The sequence below is a fragment of the Nomia melanderi genome, chromosome 6, assembly GCF_051020985.1.
Source record: "Nomia melanderi isolate GNS246 chromosome 6, iyNomMela1, whole genome shotgun sequence".
In the NCBI taxonomy this organism is placed as follows: domain Eukaryota; kingdom Metazoa; phylum Arthropoda; class Insecta; order Hymenoptera; family Halictidae; genus Nomia; species Nomia melanderi.
Window position 1 is genome coordinate 8,364,783 of NC_135004.1, and position 21,330 is coordinate 8,386,112.

At 44.5% G+C, this 21,330-nt stretch overlaps 1 protein-coding gene across 8 annotated transcripts in view; it reads right to left on the reverse strand.

Annotated features, from left to right (window-relative positions):
- The window catches only part of LOC116431670 (uncharacterized), a 312,877-nt gene that overhangs the window by 139,496 nt on the left and 152,051 nt on the right, over positions 1-21,330 (reverse strand). The window lies entirely within an intron of this gene.

Here is a 21,330-nt window from a genome sequence, read left to right on the forward strand (position 1 = left end):
GGCGAGGTTCTAAAATTATTGGATATTTTGTGTGGCTTATAATTACGATATATTTGATATTCATACTTATTATGAAAGCGATAGTATAATAAAATATTCTTCTTTGATTACGCTTTATTTTACGGTGAACCGAAGCTCATTGTAGATTCACGAAAGTCCGCCTATAAAATAATATCGAATCGATACGTAATATTGGAAAAGGCTCAAATAACTTTTTTCATGAATTGTATACGCTTCGATGCAACAGCATGAACTACCTACGGTGTTCCGGCACGGTTTATTTGGTTAAGATAGCCTTCTGATTTGTCACTAAGGACACCGCCCTATCTCAGTATTTTTATATATATAGAGAGACTTTGACAGACAAGAGAGACAGACATACATCACAAGTTCATAATAATCACGCTGTACTCATTGGACAACACACACACTTTAACTTTGTAAACACATACACATTCCTTTCACTCAATATTCAACAAATACAGTCCACTTTCGAACGAGAAAAGGAGAAGCCTTTTTTCATCACATCTATTTCACACAAGGTTAATTCGGCGTGTGAAAGTGTTAAGCCACGTCCACTATTACTGCCTGGACAGCGTGCACGAACATACGGTATTCGAGTTATTTTTACGGACATGAAAAACAGAAATTGCATGCAATCGGAAAGCCTGTAACATTCCGTTAATAACTTTTCTGTGAGCCGGGGCATTTTTATACATTTCACAATCATCCCGGTTCTGTTAAATGACAGAATACACATTACCCCTAGAATAATACGAAGCCGTTTTGCAGGGAATAAAAGGGAAGAAAAATGCTGACATAATTCTGACACAAGCTTCGCATTTATAATAGAGCCTTGATTAACCGTGTCACTATTTTCTGCGTGCTGGATCGTTCAAAGTTTTAATTATCTACATACTGAACAATTTATATTCTTGTTTTAAGTTTTAATTATCTGTAAACTGAATAATTTACATTCTTGTTTTCAGTTTCAATTATCTACGAACTGAATAATTTAGAACTGAAATAATGCCATAACTGTTATTAGATATATCGGTTCTGTATTGGTTCTATAACTGCTACTTTTCGGTTCTGCATTTCAGTTCTATAACAATTATTTTCCGGTGCTGCATTTCGATTTTGCTTTTCTTTCAAAACGGAAAAATAATAGACATAGAACACATACAGAATCACTATTATATTTTACAGCTTAGAACCGATACACTTGACAACAATTACTCCTTTCCGATTCCCCATTACTGTTCCAGGAATCGACACCGATAGTATAACTCGTTACCATCCCTGGTTTTGTGTTTCTGAAGTTCAGAGGCGCAACGAAGATTTCATCCAAATTCATGATGCCGTGTAAAGACCGCGCTCCGTTTCGAACTCATTCTGGATTCAATGTTCTTAGCAGATATTCCGCTCCATCCGCAGCCGTCTCAGAGGGCTCATCGCCGAATCGCATTATCAGCATAGGACAGTGTACGCGGCGCGACGACCTGTAACCAGCCCCGGCGACGAAATTGCTTCTTCGTTGGTGATCAACTTCAAAGGATTCGTTTGCGCGGGCGAGAAGGCCGTATCCGTAAATAGGCGGGGGAAGTCTGAACGGTTACGCAACCGGCAATACGCATTCGGGAAATCATGCTGATTCAATTCGGACTCGCAGCTTCGTCTTCCTCCGCCCACGCCACGGAGAAATACGAGAAACGACGAAACGTTCCATAACACGCCTCGCTGATCACTATACGTCAAGATTTTGGGAAACGTCTCCCCCCGTCAATTTAACGGGCTGAAATGCGTGCGTTTAGCGAAGTTATCCGCGTAATCTGTAATCAGGACGGGACGAGAGCGGTATTTGTGGAATCCAATCGAATTTCGGTGCCTCGTGATCATCTACTCGAGTACCGCAACTCGTCGCAGACTTTAAGAGCTTGCTGATGATATTTTCCTTTTTAATGGGAAATTTGTAATGAAACGAATTGTTTGAAATGTTTTACTTTTGTGGCGAGTGTACTGAAACAGGCGCTTGTTTGGACAGTTTTAAGTATCCATTAAGGTTGATTAAATCCTACGGTCTTTCTCGACCCAAATCGAGTTTAATTTTTGCTGTATTTTTTTTAGAAGGTGGATAAAGTTTAAGTTGGTGTGGATATTGTATTGTTTTATTAATATTGTTTTAACATTTTTAATTTTCTTATTTGTGGCGAGGAATGTTTTTATAGTTTGTCGTATGTGCCTATTGTACATAATGGTAAATGAAATGAATTCTTCGGTGGTTCATTATGGGACGAGGAATCCTTTATTGTTGGCAGTCTATTCCGTTTGTTCAAAGGAGAGGTTTTAATTTCCTGCGTCCTGTTTATTTAAATAGTATTTGCTCGAATATGTGTGGTGCTTTAATTATCTTTTAAGAAGATTTGTGCAGTTGTACGGCAACGAGTGTGCGTGAGAGTTTGCCTAACTTCGTTGGAAAAAAAATAAAATTAACCGCGAATTACAAGCTGTCCAATGTTTTATTTCTGTCTTTTTTCTCAGATATGTACCGCCATTTTTAAATGTTCAGCCATTTACGGAGATCACAACTCAGAGAAGCAAAGGAGACAGATGATGTCGTGGTTTATCACTGCGTGATTTTTAATTTACCATTTTAAAAATACCGATTAAAAATGATAAGAAACATAAATTTTCTTGATTTAATCAGGTAGCGAACTAGAAAGAAAAAATTCAATTTTTTAATACATAATAATTTCGTTACGACAAAAACGTTTCAAACACAGTACAAACATTTGAATTTGTAAAATGTTCGAAAAAAGAAACCATTTACTTTTCAGCCAGTTTCTCGATGCAAAAGTATTGACTAGAAAAACCAGTACAGAACTGTGAAACCCCTTCCTCCCTTTAAAACCAAGTTAGTTGAATACTTGCGTAATTTTTTCTCACCTTTTCACTTAAATTTATATGTCATGAATTTTTTAGCGATGATTTAGTAATTGTTTAACCTTCCCCATTAATCAATGAGCAGTTAGTAAATGATCTAACGATGTTTCAGTGTAAACATCGAATTTTTATGCAATTAAAAATGTTCAGGAATATCATCAGAAAAATAGGATTACTACAGGATATCATTTTTCCCAGGAAGTACTATTAAAAGCACCATACTTTAAATATTTTATATAATTTTCCATAATATCTATATCCTGTACAATTTTGCAAATTTTCTGTGAACTTTCCATAAATCCCTTTACTCATAAGCGTAATTCGAAGCACGAGGAGACTTTTGAAAGAGAAGTGTCGGATAATAATCAAAACGGAACGGAAATTCGTTGCGCAGTGTAAGGAAGAACTTTTCATCCGTTTTAATGTAATCTTACGAATACTGAAAGGAGTCGAGTCTTTACCGCGTTGAATAGAAAAGGAGAACGTCGTGACCTGTTTCGATGTTCGCTTAGAAATCACCATTAAAGGGACTCGTGAAGTGAAATTCGAGGCAGTCAATCCGGATAAGCCTTGTTTATCGTTGATCAACGGTATCATCGTTGTTTGTACAGCATTTACTTCCATTGTCTCGATTAATAGCAGTGTGTCGCGAAGGGACCGTGAATGACAGTAACAGCTAGCTGCAGCCAGCGGTGTTAAGCTAATTATGGAAATAAATTCTTTTGAGATCTCAACAGCCCGCAACCGCGGCGTTAGTTAGCTGGCCGACCCATTAAAGCAAAGATGAAATACAAAGATTGATTCTGTTTACATTTGCATGATTGCTCCGCTCGAGCGCTTTTCATTTGCGCATTTCCTGTTAATATGGAAGTTACTGTTTACATTTCGCAAATATACTGTGAAATACAAGGAGTCGCTCGGAAATAACGGCACAACCAGAATAAAGAGTTTGTACGTAAAAAAAATAAGTAAAAATCGATTGTTTCCTAAAGAATATTGAAAAAAATTTTACAGCTGAGAGAAACAAATTACAAATTTCAATAGTTTATAATGAAATCATAACCTCGGTTTGAATACATTTGCAATCATTTCAATACCAAATGTTCGCGTGAATACATCTCTTTCATTTGATGTCCGAATTAATTCGACATGGAATCAAACTTCAATCTAGAAATTGTGCATTTCGTTACACAAATATAGAAATCAATTTCGGAGCTCAATAAATATTTTCTCAGTTGAAACGTACGTCTAAAAGCTGCTATAAGTACAAACATATAAAAAAGTCCATAAAAGTATAAACTTCAATGAATTCTTTCAAAACTAAAATTCCTTATTTCAAAGAAATTCTTATTTACCAATTGATCAAACAATTATTGGCACTGATTAAAATGAATTCTATGACATCACTTGTAAACCAGAAAACCTTCTGAATTATTATTAGATAATAAACGACCAAGTTGATTCGAACACGACTCGTGGAGCATCGATAACGTTAATTAACATATCAACGAGACAATCCTGGAGACGTGGTTCCCAGCGGTGATGCGTTTAACCGGCCTGGGACTGTTTCTCGTATATCTGAGCTGGCTCGTTCGTGCTACGATACAGCCGGAGACCTATTTATGTGGAGACACCGGCACCCTCTCGCGACATTGTCACATCAAGGTACGGATACGTTGCTCCATAGCTCCTCTATTGTGTCGAGCGTACGGTTTTGAATTAATTGGGACGGGGCATTCGGCGGCTCGCGAATTCGATCTCGGCCCTAGCGATGTGCATCGTATCGACGCTTCGTCGAATTCCTGATGGCAGACGTATTTCCCGTCGCGTAATCCGGTCAGATAAAAGTTTTGATAGGAGTTACGAGCGGCGGTGCAGCCGCGGATAGTCCGCATACGTGGCTTTTATCTGCCGCTGCGAAAAAATTCCTTTTAGTTTCGTCTAGTCCACGCTGCGGTCGAATATCGCGTCGACATTTTCTAGTCGGCTCGTCGGACGATTTGTACGCGATCGAGTGTTCTCTTGAGACTCGGAGAATGCTTCGTGGAATAAAACCAATGGGATTGATTCTGACTTTCGTGTTCCTCGAAGTCGCTTTTTTAGTATTACATTTTGTTCATTCTATAATTTATTGTAATAATTATATTAGGTATTCTAATTACTCTTGGTTTAATAGATTATTTCATTATTTCTAGAAAAATTAATGTTCCTTCGATTAGACGTTGGAAATTAGAGGTTTGACAATAGACGATTAGGATACATATTCGTGTAATTGTGTTAATCAAAATCGACGCATACATTTACCAAATATTGTTAATAAAATTTAATATGTGTCAAGTTAACGTGTTGCGTAAAGCTAGCATCGAAGTTGAAATTTGTCAAGTGTTTCCATCTTCTATTTAAGTATTAATTGCTGTTATACAATATTTTTAAGTATTGATTAATAATCAAATGTTGCGTTACTTTGATACACTTGAAGATATCCATGTGTGTTTTTTTATTTACCGAATCCATTCTCTCCAACCAAAATGTAAGTAAATTGGCGCAGGTGATTCAATAAATAAAGAGATAATTTTATTTCGTTACCGCAAACTCAATTTCCGAAAATCCTGTTTTTTTTTGTAAATGTTGAATTCAGCTTGAATTCATTCAATGGAGATGTGTACACGAAATCGTTCATTCCAGAATCACATGGGAGCTGCTCCCATGGTGCCCTCGAAAAATAGGACGCACATATAATGAAGAGGACAGGGAAAAATAACCTACAGTACCACAGTTGTTTGTCCGCCACGCGCATTCTATGTGTATTTTATTCACAACTCATTTTATGCAATTTTGTTTGCTCTGTTATTGATTTGAGTTAATTCTGTATGCGTGTCACGTTGCCGGACGAGGACGAATAAACAGACAGGTTTTAAAGCACATCGATGCGAAAACGTAATAATCCACAATCTACACATGTGGTAATTTTAACGTTGGTCACAAGAACCACCATTTCGATTCCCTTCGTCGGAAAATCTACAATGTCGCAATTCTCGTGAATAACATTTGAAACAGAAACAATTACATCGCTCCCCTGACGTTTGGTTCTTTCACTATTCCATTTTTCGTTGTCATCGAATCAATATTACTTCAGGATTGTTCAATGGAACGGTCTAATCGATACGCGTACGCGTTACAACGGGAAACAAAGGACTGACCGTTCTAGCAGAAGAGAAATCATACAAGCGAGGACTGCTCGGGAATAATACGTAAATCTATCATCGGGTTGTCATTGTAGGTTTCGCAAAATCACTGGAACCATGGAATCGGGAAAAAGAATGACCGATATTCTTATTTAATCTTCTTGTATTTGTTCCAAAAATTCTTTCTTTCAATTATACTTACATTAATCTATTGTCAAAAATTATGTTACTATCAGCTTATTATTATTGTGTATTTTTTAAAACATTTTAGAAAGGTGTCCTATAAGAATTTAGTAAAAAATCCTATTAGATTTATTTAAATCCCCAGTTTAACGTCTATAGTATCCTGTTAAACTCTCGATGAACGTTTCAAAATGAATTTAACAAATTTATATGTTATGTATTACTTCTCAGTACAAATTAAATATCACATATCTTCGAGGTAAACGTTGACATAGAATAAGTATCAAATTTCTTTTATTTAAAGCAATTACAATTATTCTTGCAATAATTTACCAACAAAAAATCAGCTTCAGAGATATGAAAGAGACCACAGAGCAAACGGTTAATCCCGATATTAATATTCCAACGATCCACGAACGGCATTGCGTATCCCGGCGAACTCAAGTCGGTATTGGAGAAACCCGAAAGAGTCACGTACCGTTTGGACAGCCAAGATTGCGGCCAGCGAGACGAGATGCGGCGTAAGAGAATCCGGTGAGCTGGAAAAGGCGATGCAGACGGAAATGGATGTCGCTACGGGGAAAAAGTGTGAAACGACGGGAGCGTATCAGCGGAACCGCGGATCGTTGCCAGGGAAATGACATAAATAATTGAAATGCTTGCCGGCGTCGCTTCGATATCCGAAAACCAGAAGCTGTCGTGTTTCGTTCTTATCCGTCCTGATGCTGCGTGATTCGCGGCGTTTCACTTTAGCAGGCTGGATTTGGCGTCGCGTGTCTGGCTGCGAGAACGTGAAACGATTTCTCGTGATTTTTCCTTTATGAAGGAGAAACAGAAACAGAAAGAGAGAGAGAGGGGGGGGTTGGGAGGAGGAGAAAGAGATGAACAGAGAAAGTCAGAAAAGTGAAAAAAGAAACGGACGAGTCCACCGAAGTACGACTAGGTATCACGAGGAAATTGGACGCTTTTATTTCGCACGATTCTCCCCAGGTGCATCGGGATGCACTTTCGCTACCCCTCGATTCGTTTTTGTCCGCCGTTCCGCTTTCCGTGTGTATCGTCGCCCGTCAAACGAAGTTAACCCACGACCGAAAAGTCCATTCGATTCTCCGATACACGTGGCCCGGTGTTTGCGCTCCGTCCCGGTGCCGTTGCGACGAATGTAATTTTTTAGGAAGAGATCATGTCCCGGGAAATCAAATGAAGACGCTTGAAGCCGTTTCGACCGGGGCGAAGTTGCTTTCGCAATTGGGCATCCGTAAAAAATCGATTGATAGCGAAGTGAAGAGCAGTTTAGGGAATGGCGATATTGAGGAATCGGGATCAAATTTAAAGGAAACCGTTATCGTCAAGTAAGTTCGAATAGAAGTCCGATTTATGAACGCCGCAGTTTAACGATGAGTCCCTTTGACAAAGTAGATAAGTTCTCTAATTCCGAAAGTACTCAAAAGTTCAGTGTGCTTGATGCACGTATCAGCTTTCCCGTAATCGCGGCCCGGTTCCAGGAAGAATGTTATAAGATAACGGGTTTAGTTGTATTGCAATTAACCTGGAAGTTTACTCTTCAAACAGTACACCACTAATTCCCTTGAAATACATAATGCTCGGAATAATCATGAGTAGTATTAATTACAGCGATCTTCGGGCACGTCGATCGGGAACATTGGTGCTTCGTGAAGTATTAAATACTGTATACATTCGTAATCAACGTTGAACGTATCAAATCCTTTCCATCAATCGATACAAACAACAATTTAATTTTTCAGACAATAAATTTCGAGATCGATAAACGATAATTTATTCGAATATGTGCAACTGCCAGAAGAGAAGTGTTTAAATCACAAGCGCACTTGCATGTAAAAAGTGTCACAACTCGAAATACAAAGAACCTCGATTAACCGATTTAATAGAGTAATTGATAATTCAGATAAACGGGGACTCAAGAAAGAAATTTTCCGAAGCTACACATTATAATTTGAGAATCTATATTATTGAATTTATAAATAACCAAAACTCGGAACGACTTAGATCGTAAAGAATAGCAATCTAGCTTAATCGAAATACTGCTGTATTTCAGTCACATGTGATCTAACGAATTTCACTGTCCACGAGACAAGAATCTCCGGTAGACATGCAGCTACAGTGTCTTAGAAAACAATGTATCCAAGCTCGCGCGATCCTGAATAACTTCGAAATTCATCAAAGGCTGTTTCCAGCTGTGCCCTGCGTTTCTCGCGCAAACAGTGTCTAGATCGCTCGCGCGAGTTAGCAAACAGGTCTACGAAATAGTGTTCCGGAGTAGGTGCTGGGCTTAATAATTCCGCGATAGTACGTATCACCGGGAATTTCTTCGTGTATGCGTGCAGGAAAGTGGCAGGTTTTTGAATAATGAAAGCAGCGCGGAGATTTCTCGCGGCGTGATGCTCTACGGACCGAGTCTCTGGAGAATATCGCCTCAATTCCGTGAGGAGGAGTTGCGAAACACACCGCAGCAATTTAGCTGGTCTTGTTTCGGCGAGTTGCTTATAATCGCTCTCTCTTTCTCTCTCGTTTAATCGAGTATGAGATAAAGACAGAAAGTATTTTGATAGCTTAGCTTTTTGCATACTGTTATTAATAATGATTGATAACCTACGAAAATCTTTAGTTTCTACTTTATTTCATTCATTTTTATAGTTTTACTAACAAATTCGCTTAACCCTTTGTTCCGTCGTCCTAAGACGGAAAGACCAGATCGTAAATCTCCATAAAGCCCTCAGTCATTTTACAACTTGGCGAAAAATATCTTCGTTCAAGTAAACGACGGGGGTACATGTGTTTTGCTGCCGTTCGGCCGAACGGTAAAAATTCGGTCCGTGGTCAACGGCTTGCAAAACATGCCGCAACCTTGGCAAATCACCCCTTGGAGACACCTTCGGAGGGAGAGTAGATGACATCACGCGAAGCCGGAAAAACCCAAGAAGAGCGGGCTCTCGCGGCTGAGGTGCACCCACGCACAGACAGGTGGCGCACGAATCGCCTTGGCCCGAGGGACCCGCCAATTGGGACCGTCGTTTTCCGGCATTTTCCGATTCGGTGATTGGAGCATCTCTCAACCACCAGTCCCATTTGAGAACACGCCAACGCGTTCATCTCAGCGAATCGGAAAATTCGACGTCTCCACATCCGCGTGCGTTCCGTCAACGCGGCAAATTCACTTCCGGCGTGGGCGAAGCGAAGTGAATTTGCGTCTCCAAGGGGTCAGTTAGCATCAACAAGTCAAGGGAGCAACATCATCCTCCCGCGGAAAACGTACCATTCAAAGCGAAAACTTGTCGGAACAAAACTTATTCACCCTATCTCTGTAAAAGGTCGTAGGGTCGTACGCGCATCGCGACGTCGATTTAAAATCGTACCGAAGATTTACGACCTCCGTTGACTCGGCTCTCAACTCATCCCACAGTCTCGTTGCGAACGTGTATTCACACATTGTGAAACACCCTTAGTTTGTTGATTAATGTGTTAACACTAAAGCTACTAGGAGGGTCGAAATGATTAATTCCTGATTTTTTCTGCTAAAATATTGGAAACCTACAGCTGCTTTTCTGAGAAATTTTTAAGTGCATGGAAATATCAATATTCATAGATATAAAAAATAAATATTAATAAATTCGACTGTTTGGTAGGTTTAATACTAATAGTAAAAGACAAATCGAGAAACTGCGCATTGTTGAAGATTACCGCGACCATGGCTCGGATTAATTACAATCAAAGCTGTCCCATGGAATTTTCAGAATTCACGGTATCGTGGTTGTAACGATAACAAACCGGCGCAAAATTCAAGGAGAAACCCAACCAGCTGGCACATAGCGTCCACGAAATTCGTGGGATAGTTTATAAATTTCTGCTCGGATTAATGCAGACGAAGAGTTAGTGGAGGCACGGTACCATCGAAATGTAATACAGATTATTGAAATTATGAACTAAGTTGCCGATATTACGGTGTCCGAGTATCTGATAATTAATTCGGAACCGGTATGCTGTCCCGCCGATGAAGAAGCCGGCCGCGTTGTTAACAGATTACTCGGATACCGTCGCGTTGGATCACGATGGAAATTGTTGAGATTATACAGACTACTTGTGCACTTAACGAAGAAAAATTCTACATTGAAATGACTAGAAAAATTTGTAACATATCTGCTGTAAATTAGCGTAATTATGTTTGAAAAAAGTATTCTCTGTATTTTAGTTATTTACACTGCACAAGTTTCTGACAAATGTTCACGTTTAATATGTCAACAATCATAAATTTGTTGTAGATATTAATTACAAGTTAACGATGTTCTGTTATTGATCAGCGTTCTGTTATTGATCACTGTTCGCCTTAGGTTTTTCTCTGTAGGAGATGTTTGTGTAGGTAGCACATCACAGGTCCTTTTCAAATCTTCGACAAGGCGTTCCCCATTTCGCACTCATCCCCCCCCCCCCCCAACTCAGATAGAACAGATACTTCACTAAATAAACACAGCCTGTCCAAGCAATGCTGAGCAATACCGGTGAGTCGTCAAACACACTTCACACGTCATTTTCACCGTGTGTGAGTTAGTTAACTCTGGAACTTCTGAGGCTGAGTCGTTCTGTGGAAACCCAGGAGTAGCTGTGTTGGTCTGAGCGGGATGTCGAGCATTGAAGATCACCGGCAGAACCTCTTGGACTATATAACTATTTTATTTTCTCAATAAAAAATACATTCCATGCGGTGACGTAAGAAAACAAGTTAAAAATCTACGTATAGCAGTAAACCATAGAATCCGTTTGTCGAATACTATAGTACACAAAGGAATATACAAGCTTGTTGAACATTGTAACAAAGAGTAGACATCGAACGAGCGTTGCTAGGAAGAAACCAAATAATTAGCGGTATGCGACGCGTTGCTCTCGAAGAACTTCCCGTAGGTAGCGAAACGTAGGAAGGAAGAGAGCTTCCAGCTTGCGATGAACCTCTGTTTGATGGAATCAGTATTCGGCGAGCAAGATTCGAGCCGAATGCGGCGGAACCGCCTCTTCGGAATACGGTGCAATTTGCTACGTCTTGTCGGGGAGTAGCTTAATCGCGGTCGAGACTCCGAGCGGAAAACGGAGTCGCAGCTTGGGCAAGCACGTTTGTATATTCTGCGATCCCGGTGCAAGCAGCTACGAAGACACCTTGCTGCCGTCCGTATGCGAGGTTGTGGTAGTGGGTTTGGGGTGAAGCCGATGGGAAGTAAGCGGCGGGGAGGTTCACCCTAGGCAACGGTAAGCAACCGATGTCAGTCAGTCAACTGGAAATCGTTTATCGCTTCTCCTCTTTTTCGCTTCCTATCTACCCATCCCTCTAACTACCTTTCTATCTACATTTCCGTCTGCATATATGTATCTGTCTACCTATATATCTAACTAGCTGTCTATTCTATCTACCTATCTCTCTACCTGCCTCTCCATCTATCTAGCTGTATATTCTTTCCACCTACTTGTCTATGTGGCTGTGTAATTTATTTAGTTATCTATTTTATTTAACTTTCTATTCTATTTCCCTATTATACGCCACTCACGTTAGCACCATAAACCGGAGGATTAAAAGTGCACAGGGGCAAGGGGACTATACCACTCACGATTTAGCTTGGCGGCCGATTCAGTTGACGTGAGAGACGAGTATAGAAATATTCATCTGTTGAGTCTATGTCCAAGCATATCATTTTCGACGACAGATATCCCGACCTTCCCATTGGACAGCCGGATGCAGCCTTCGTCTCGATGAGACGTCGACCCTGGAGTCCCATCGCTGCTAAGTCAGTTAGCTACCCCTGGTCCTCCGGGCCCTTCTGGCCGACCGAATCCAACTTTTGCACTTTGGAAATCTGAATTCCATAGTCCTGACTCATTTTCGACTAAAAGTATCCCGAACTTCTCATTGGTCAGCCGATTGTAGTCTTCGTCCCGATGAGACCTCGACCCTGGAGTCCCATCGCTGCTAAGTCAGTTAGCTACCCCTGGTCCTCCGGGCCCTTCTGGCCGACCGAATCCAACTTTTGCACTTTGGAAATCTGAATTCCATAGTCCTGACTCATTTTCGACTAAAAGTATCCCGAACTTCTCATTGGTCAGCCGATTGTAGTCTTCGTCCCGATGAGACCTCGACCCTGGAGTCCCATCGCTGCTAAGTCAGTTAGCTACCCCTGGTCCTCCGGGCTCTTCTGGCCGACCGAATCCAACTTTTGCACTTTGGAAATCTGAATTCCATAGTCCTGACTCATTTTCGACTAAAAGTATCCCGAACTTCCCATTGGTCAGCCGATTGTAGTCTTCGTCCCGATGAGACCTCGACCCTGGAGTCCCATCGCTGCTAAGTCAGTTAGCTACCCCTGGTCCTCCGGGCCCTTCTGGCCGACCGAATCCAACTTTTGCACTTTGGAAATCTGAATTCCATAGTCCTGACTCATTTTCGACTAAAAGTATCCCGAACTTCTCATTGGTCAGCCGATTGTAGTCTTCGTCCCGATGAGACCTCGACCCTGGAGTCCCATCGCTGCTAAGTCAGTTAGCTACCCCTGGTCCTCCGGGCTCTTCTGGCCGACCGAATCCAACTTTTGCACTTTGGAAATCTGAATTCCATAGTCCTGACTCATTTTCGACTAAAAGTATCCCGAACTTCCCATTGGTCAGCCGATTGTAGTCTTCGTCCCGATGAGACCTCGACCCTGGAGTCCCATCGCTGCTAAGTCAGTTAGCTACCCCTGGTCCTCCGGGCCCTTCTGGCCGACCGAATCCAACTTTTGCACTTTGGAAATCTGAATTCCATAGTCCTGACTCATTTTCGACTAAAAGTATCCCGAACTTCTCATTGGTCAGCCGATTGTAGTCTTCGTCCCGATGAGACCTCGACCCTGGAGTCCCATCGCTGCTAAGTCAGTTAGCTACCCCTGGTCCTCCGGGCTCTTCTGGCCGACCGAATCCAACTTTTGCACTTTGGAAATCTGAATTCCATAGTCCTGACTCATTTTCGACTAAAAGTATCCCGAACTTCCCATTGGTCAGCCGATTGTAGTCTTCGTCCCGATGAGACCTCGACCCTGGAGTCCCATCGCTGCTAAGTCAGTTAGCTACCCCTGGTCCTCCGGGCCCTTCTGGCCGACCGAATCCAACTTTTGCACTTTGGAAATCTGAATTCCATAGTCCTGACTCATTTTCGACTAAAAGTATCCCGAACTTCTCATTGGTCAGCCGATTGTAGTCTTCGTCCCGATGAGACCTCGACCCTGGAGTCCCATCGCTGCTAAGTCAGTTAGCTACCCCTGGTCCTCCGGGCTCTTCTGGCCGACCGAATCCAACTTTTGCACTTTGGAAATCTGAATTCCATAGTCCTGACTCATTTTCGACTAAAAGTATCCCGAACTTCCCATTGGTCAGCCGATTGTAGTCTTCGTCCCGATGAGACCTCGACCCTGGAGTCCCATCGCTGCTAAGTCAGTTAGCTACCCCTGGTCCTCCGGGCCCTTCTGGCCGACCGAATCCAACTTTTGCACTTTGGAAATCTGAATTCCATAGTCCTGACTCATTTTCGACTAAAAGTATCCCGAACTTCCCATTGGTCAGCCGATTGTAATCTTCGTCCCGATGAGACCTCGACCCTGGAGTCCCATCACTGCTAAGTCAGTTAGCTACCCCTGGTCCTCCGGGCCCTTCTGGCCGACCGAATCCAACTTTTGCACTTTGGAAATCTGAATTCCATAGTCCTGACTCATTTTCGACTAAAAGTATCCCGAACTTCCCATTGGTCAGCCGATTGTAATCTTCGTCCCGATGAGACCTCGACCCTGGAGTCCCATCGCTGCTAAGTCAGTTAGCTACCCCTGGTCCTCCGGGCCCTTCTGGCCGACCGAATCCAACTTTTGCACTTTGGAAATCTGAATTCCATAGTCCTGACTCATTTTCGACTAAAAGTATCCCGAACTTCCCATTGGTCAGCCGATTGTAGTCTTCGTCCCGATGAGACCTCGACCCTGGAGTCCCATCGCTGCTAAGTCAGTTAGCTACCCCTGGTCCTCCGGGCCCTTCTGGCCGACCGAATCCAACTTTTGCACTTTGGAAATCTGAATTCCATAGTCCTGACTCATTTTCGACTAAAAGTATCCCGAACTTCTCATTGGTCAGCCGATTGTAGTCTTCGTCCCGATGAGACCTCGACCCTGGAGTCCCATCGCTGCTAAGTCAGTTAGCTACCCCTGGTCCTCCGGGCTCTTCTGGCCGACCGAATCCAACTTTTGCACTTTGGAAATCTGAATTCCATAGTCCTGACTCATTTTCGACTAAAAGTATCCCGAACTTCCCATTGGTCAGCCGATTGTAGTCTTCGTCCCGATGAGACCTCGACCCTGGAGTCCCATCGCTGCTAAGTCAGTTAGCTACCCCTGGTCCTCCGGGCCCTTCTGGCCGACCGAATCCAACTTTTGCACTTTGGAAATCTGAATTCCATAGTCCTGACTCATTTTCGACTAAAAGTATCCCGAACTTCTCATTGGTCAGCCGATTGTAGTCTTCGTCCCGATGAGACCTCGACCCTGGAGTCCCATCGCTGCTAAGTCAGTTAGCTACCCCTGGTCCTCCGGGCCCTTCTGGCCGACCGAATCCAACTTTTGCACTTTGGAAATCTGAATTCCATAGTCCTGACTCATTTTCGACTAAAAGTATCCCGAACTTCTCATTGGTCAGCCGATTGTAGTCTTCGTCCCGATGAGACCTCGACCCTGGAGTCCCATCGCTGCTAAGTCAGTTAGCTACCCCTGGTCCTCCGGGCCCTTCTGGCCGACCGAATCCAACTTTTGCACTTTGGAAATCTGAATTCCATAGTCCTGACTCATTTTCGACTAAAAGTATCCCGAACTTCTCATTGGTCAGCCGATTGTAGTCTTCGTCCCGATGAGACCTCGACCCTGGAGTCCCATCGCTGCTAAGTCAGTTAGCTACCCCTGGTCCTCCGGGCCCTTCTGGCCGACCGAATCCAACTTTTGCACTTTGGAAATCTGAATTCCATAGTCCTGACTCATCTTCGACTAAAAGTATCCCGAACTTCTCATTGGTCAGCCGATTGTAGTCTTCGTCCCGATGAGACCTCGACCCTGGAGTCCCATCGCTGCTAAGTCAGTTAGCTACCCCTGGTCCTCCGGGCCCGTCTGGCCGACCGAATCCAACTTTTGCACTTTGGAAATCTGAATTCCATAGTCCTGACTCATTTTCGACTAAAAGTATCCCGAACTTCCCATTGGTCAGCCGATTGTAATCTTCGTCCCGATGAGACCTCGACCCTGGAGTCCCATCGCTGCTAAGTCAGTTAGCTACCCCTGGTCCTCCGGGCCCTTCTGGCCGACCGAATCCAACTTTTGCACTTTGGAAATCTGAATTCCATAGTCCTGACTCATTTTCGACTAAAAGTATCCCGAACTTCTCATTGGTCAGCCGATTGTAGTCTTCGTCCCGATGAGACCTCGACCCTGGAGTCCCATCGCTGCTAAGTCAGTTAGCTACCCCTGGTCCTCCGGGCTCTTCTGGCCGACCGAATCCAACTTTTGCACTTTGGAAATCTGAATTCCATAGTCCTGACTCATTTTCGACTAAAAGTATCCCGAACTTCCCATTGGTCAGCCGATTGTAGTCTTCGTCCCGATGAGACCTCGACCCTGGAGTCCCATCGCTGCTAAGTCAGTTAGCTACCCCTGGTCCTCCGGGCCCTTCTGGCCGACCGAATCCAACTTTTGCACTTTGGAAATCTGAATTCCATAGTCCTGACTCATTTTCGACTAAAAGTATCCCGAACTTCTCATTGGTCAGCCGATTGTAGTCTTCGTCCCGATGAGACCTCGACCCTGGAGTCCCATCGCTGCTAAGTCAGTTAGCTACCCCTGGTCCTCCGGGCCCTTCTGGCCGACCGAATCCAACTTTTGCACTTTGGAAATCTGAATTCCATAGTCCTGACTCATTTTCGACTAAAAGTATCCCGAACTTCCCATTGGTCAGCCGATTGTAATCTTCGTCCCGATGAGACCTCGACCCTGGAGTCCCATCGCTGCTAAGTCAGTTAGCTACCCCTGGTCCTCCGGGCCCTTCTGGCCGACCGAATCCAACTTTTGCACTTTGGAAATCTGAATTCCATAGTCCTGACTCATTTTCGACTAAAAGTATCCCGAACTTCTCATTGGTCAGCCGATTGTAGTCTTCGTCCCGATGAGACCTCGACCCTGGAGTCCCATCGCTGCTAAGTCAGTTAGCTACCCCTGGTCCTCCGGGCTCTTCTGGCCGACCGAATCCAACTTTTGCACTTTGGAAATCTGAATTCCATAGTCCTGACTCATTTTCGACTAAAAGTATCCCGAACTTCCCATTGGTCAGCCGATTGTAGTCTTCGTCCCGATGAGACCTCGACCCTGGAGTCCCATCGCTGCTAAGTCAGTTAGCTACCCCTGGTCCTCCGGGCCCTTCTGGCCGACCGAATCCAACTTTTGCACTTTGGAAATCTGAATTCCATAGTCCTGACTCATTTTCGACTAAAAGTATCCCGAACTTCTCATTGGTCAGCCGATTGTAGTCTTCGTCCCGATGAGACCTCGACCCTGGAGTCCCATCGCTGCTAAGTCAGTTAGCTACCCCTGGTCCTCCGGGCCCTTCTGGCCGACCGAATCCAACTTTTGCACTTTGGAAATCTGAATTCCATAGTCCTGACTCATTTTCGACTAAAAGTATCCCGAACTTCCCATTGGTCAGCCGATTGTAATCTTCGTCCCGATGAGACCTCGACCCTGGAGTCCCATCGCTGCTAAGTCAGTTAGCTACCCCTGGTCCTCCGGGCCCTTCTGGCCGACCGAATCCAACTTTTGCACTTTGGAAATCTGAATTCCATAGTCCTGACTCATTTTCGACTAAAAGTATCCCGAACTTCCCATTGGTCAGCCGATTGTAGTCTTCGTCCCGATGAGACCTCGACCCTGGAGTCCCATCGCTGCTAAGTCAGTTAGCTACCCCTGGTCCTCCGGGCCCTTCTGGCCGACCGAATCCAACTTTTGCACTTTGGAAATCTGAATTCCATAGTCCTGACTCATTTTCGACTAAAAGTATCCCGAACTTCTCATTGGTCAGCCGATTGTAGTCTTCGTCCCGATGAGACCTCGACCCTGGAGTCCCATCGCTGCTAAGTCAGTTAGCTACCCCTGGTCCTCCGGGCTCTTCTGGCCGACCGAATCCAACTTTTGCACTTTGGAAATCTGAATTCCATAGTCCTGACTCATTTTCGACTAAAAGTATCCCGAACTTCCCATTGGTCAGCCGATTGTAGTCTTCGTCCCGATGAGACCTCGACCCTGGAGTCCCATCGCTGCTAAGTCAGTTAGCTACCCCTGGTCCTCCGGGCCCTTCTGGCCGACCGAATCCAACTTTTGCACTTTGGAAATCTGAATTCCATAGTCCTGACTCATTTTCGACTAAAAGTATCCCGAACTTCTCATTGGTCAGCCGATTGTAGTCTTCGTCCCGATGAGACCTCGACCCTGGAGTCCCATCGCTGCTAAGTCAGTTAGCTACCCCTGGTCCTCCGGGCCCTTCTGGCCGACCGAATCCAACTTTTGCACTTTGGAAATCTGAATTCCATAGTCCTGACTCATTTTCGACTAAAAGTATCCCGAACTTCTCATTGGTCAGCCGATTGTAGTCTTCGTCCCGATGAGACCTCGACCCTGGAGTCCCATCGCTGCTAAGTCAGTTAGCTACCCCTGGTCCTCCGGGCCCTTCTGGCCGACCGAATCCAACTTTTGCACTTTGGAAATCTGAATTCCATAGTCCTGACTCATTTTCGACTAAAAGTATCCCGAACTTCTCATTGGTCAGCCGATTGTAGTCTTCGTCCCGATGAGACCTCGACCCTGGAGTCCCATCGCTGCTAAGTCAGTTAGCTACCCCTGGTCCTCCGGGCCCTTCTGGCCGACCGAATCCAACTTTTGCACTTTGGAAATCTGAATTCCATAGTCCTGACTCATCTTCGACTAAAAGTATCCCGAACTTCTCATTGGTCAGCCGATTGTAGTCTTCGTCCCGATGAGACCTCGACCCTGGAGTCCCATCGCTGCTAAGTCAGTTAGCTACCCCTGGTCCTCCGGGCCCGTCTGGCCGACCGAATCCAACTTTTGCACTTTGGAAATCTGAATTCCATAGTCCTGACTCATTTTCGACTAAAAGTATCCCGAACTTCCCATTGGTCAGCCGATTGTAATCTTCGTCCCGATGAGACCTCGACCCTGGAGTCCCATCGCTGCTAAGTCAGTTAGCTACCCCTGGTCCTCCGGGCCCTTCTGGCCGACCGAATCCAACTTTTGCACTTTGGAAATCTGAATTCCATAGTCCTGACTCATTTTCGACTAAAAGTATCCCGAACTTCTCATTGGTCAGCCGATTGTAGTCTTCGTCCCGATGAGACCTCGACCCTGGAGTCCCATCGCTGCTAAGTCAGTTAGCTACCCCTGGTCCTCCGGGCTCTTCTGGCCGACCGAATCCAACTTTTGCACTTTGGAAATCTGAATTCCATAGTCCTGACTCATTTTCGACTAAAAGTATCCCGAACTTCCCATTGGTCAGCCGATTGTAGTCTTCGTCCCGATGAGACCTCGACCCTGGAGTCCCATCGCTGCTAAGTCAGTTAGCTACCCCTGGTCCTCCGGGCCCTTCTGGCCGACCGAATCCAACTTTTGCACTTTGGAAATCTGAATTCCATAGTCCTGACTCATTTTCGACTAAAAGTATCCCGAACTTCTCATTGGTCAGCCGATTGTAGTCTTCGTCCCGATGAGACCTCGACCCTGGAGTCCCATCGCTGCTAAGTCAGTTAGCTACCCCTGGTCCTCCGGGCCCTTCTGGCCGACCGAATCCAACTTTTGCACTTTGGAAATCTGAATTCCATAGTCCTGACTCATTTTCGACTAAAAGTATCCCGAACTTCCCATTGGTCAGCCGATTGTAATCTTCGTCCCGATGAGACCTCGACCCTGGAGTCCCATCGCTGCTAAGTCAGTTAGCTACCCCTGGTCCTCCGGGCCCTTCTGGCCGACCGAATCCAACTTTTGCACTTTGGAAATCTGAATTCCATAGTCCTGACTCATTTTCGACTAAAAGTATCCCGAACTTCCCATTGGTCAGCCGATTGTAGTCTTCGTCCCGATGAGACCTCGACCCTGGAGTCCCATCGCTGCTAAGTCAGTTAGCTACCCCTGGTCCTCCGGGCCCTTCTGGCCGACCGAATCCAACTTTTGCACTTTGGAAATCTGAATTCCATAGTCCTGACTCATTTTCGACTAAAAGTATCCCGAACTTCTCATTGGTCAGCCGATTGTAGTCTTCGTCCCGATGAGACCTCGACCCTGGAGTCCCATCGCTGCTAAGTCAGTTAGCTACCCCTGGTCCTCCGGGCTCTTCTGGCCGACCGAATCCAACTTTTGCACTTTGGAAATCTGAATTCCATAGTCCTGACTCATTTTCGACTAAAAGTATCCCGAACTTCCCATTGGTCAGCCGATTGTAGTCTTCGTCCCGATGAGACCTCGACCCTGGAGTCCCATCGCTGCTAAGTCAGTTAGCTACCCCTGGTCCTCCGGGCCCTTCTGGCCGACCGAATCCAACTTTTGCACTTTGGAAATCTGAATTCCATAGTCCTGACTCATTTTCGACTAAAAGTATCCCGAACTTCCCATTGGTCAGCCGATTGTAATCTTCGTCCCGATGAGACCTCGACCCTGGAGTCCCATCGCTGCTAAGTCAGTTAGCTACCCCTGGTCCTCCGGGCCCTTCTGGCCGACCGAATCCAACTTTTGCACTTTGGAAATCTGAATTCCATAGTCCTGACTCATTTTCGACTAAAAGTATCCCGAACTTCCCATTGGTCAGCCGATTGTAGTCTTCGTCCCGATGAGACCTCGACCCTGGAGTTCCATCGCTGCTAAGTCAGTTAGCTACCCCTGGTCTTCCTGGCTATTCTGGCCGACGAAATCGAATTTTTCCAGTTTTCAAACCTGGATCCTATAGTCTATACTCATTTGCGAGCAAAGGTAACCCGACCTTCCCATTGGTCAGCCAGATGTAGCCTTCGTCCCGGTGATATCTCGAACCTGGAGTCCCATCACTGTTAAGCCAAATGGCTCCCCCTGGTCTTCCTGACTATTCTGGCCGACGAAACCCAACTTTTCCACTTTTGAAACCGGGTTTCTATAGTGTAGACACATTTTAGACCAACGGTATCCCGACCTTCCCATTGGTCAGCAGGATGTAGCTTTCGTCTTGATAAGACCTCGACCCTGGAGTCCCATCTCTGCTAAGTCAAATGTGTCTATCTATCTATCTATCTATCTATCTATCTTTGTATCTATCTATCTATCTGTCTAACTATCTGTCTATCTATCTATCTATTTATCTATATATTTATCCATCTATCTGTCTTCTTAGTATCCATATACATATCTATACTCCATCCTCCATCATCTCTCTCTTCTCCTAGTATTTTACAGTTCACTCTATCAAACGGGCCCTCGCACCTACGTTCTACCCCTGTCGATTCTCATCCTTCTTCTTCTTCCAAAACGGACGCCCTTTCGCTCTCACTCGTTGCCCCATCACGCGCAAGAACGAAGTTATACTGCAAATCAATTTGCAGCTGGGACATTCGGTCGAAATCGCGTCGGGGGCGGATTATCAATTCAAATGTAAACCAAAGGATCTCCGTGTGGATCGCCCGAAGACCAAGATTCCCTGTTTTCGACCCTGTAGACCTCTTGCCGTTCCTTCCTTCCGTTTCCGTGCGCCTTTAGTATCCGAGTCGGTTCAAGAGGGCGGGGCTAGTCCTTCAAGCTTGATGGCGGGTTTCGCACGTCGTTTGCTCGTAATTGTCGGTTACCGATTTCTTGCGATTGTTTTAATGGGAATGAATTCTGCAGACGGTTTCTCACTGCTTCCTATTATTTGAGAGATTTGTGTT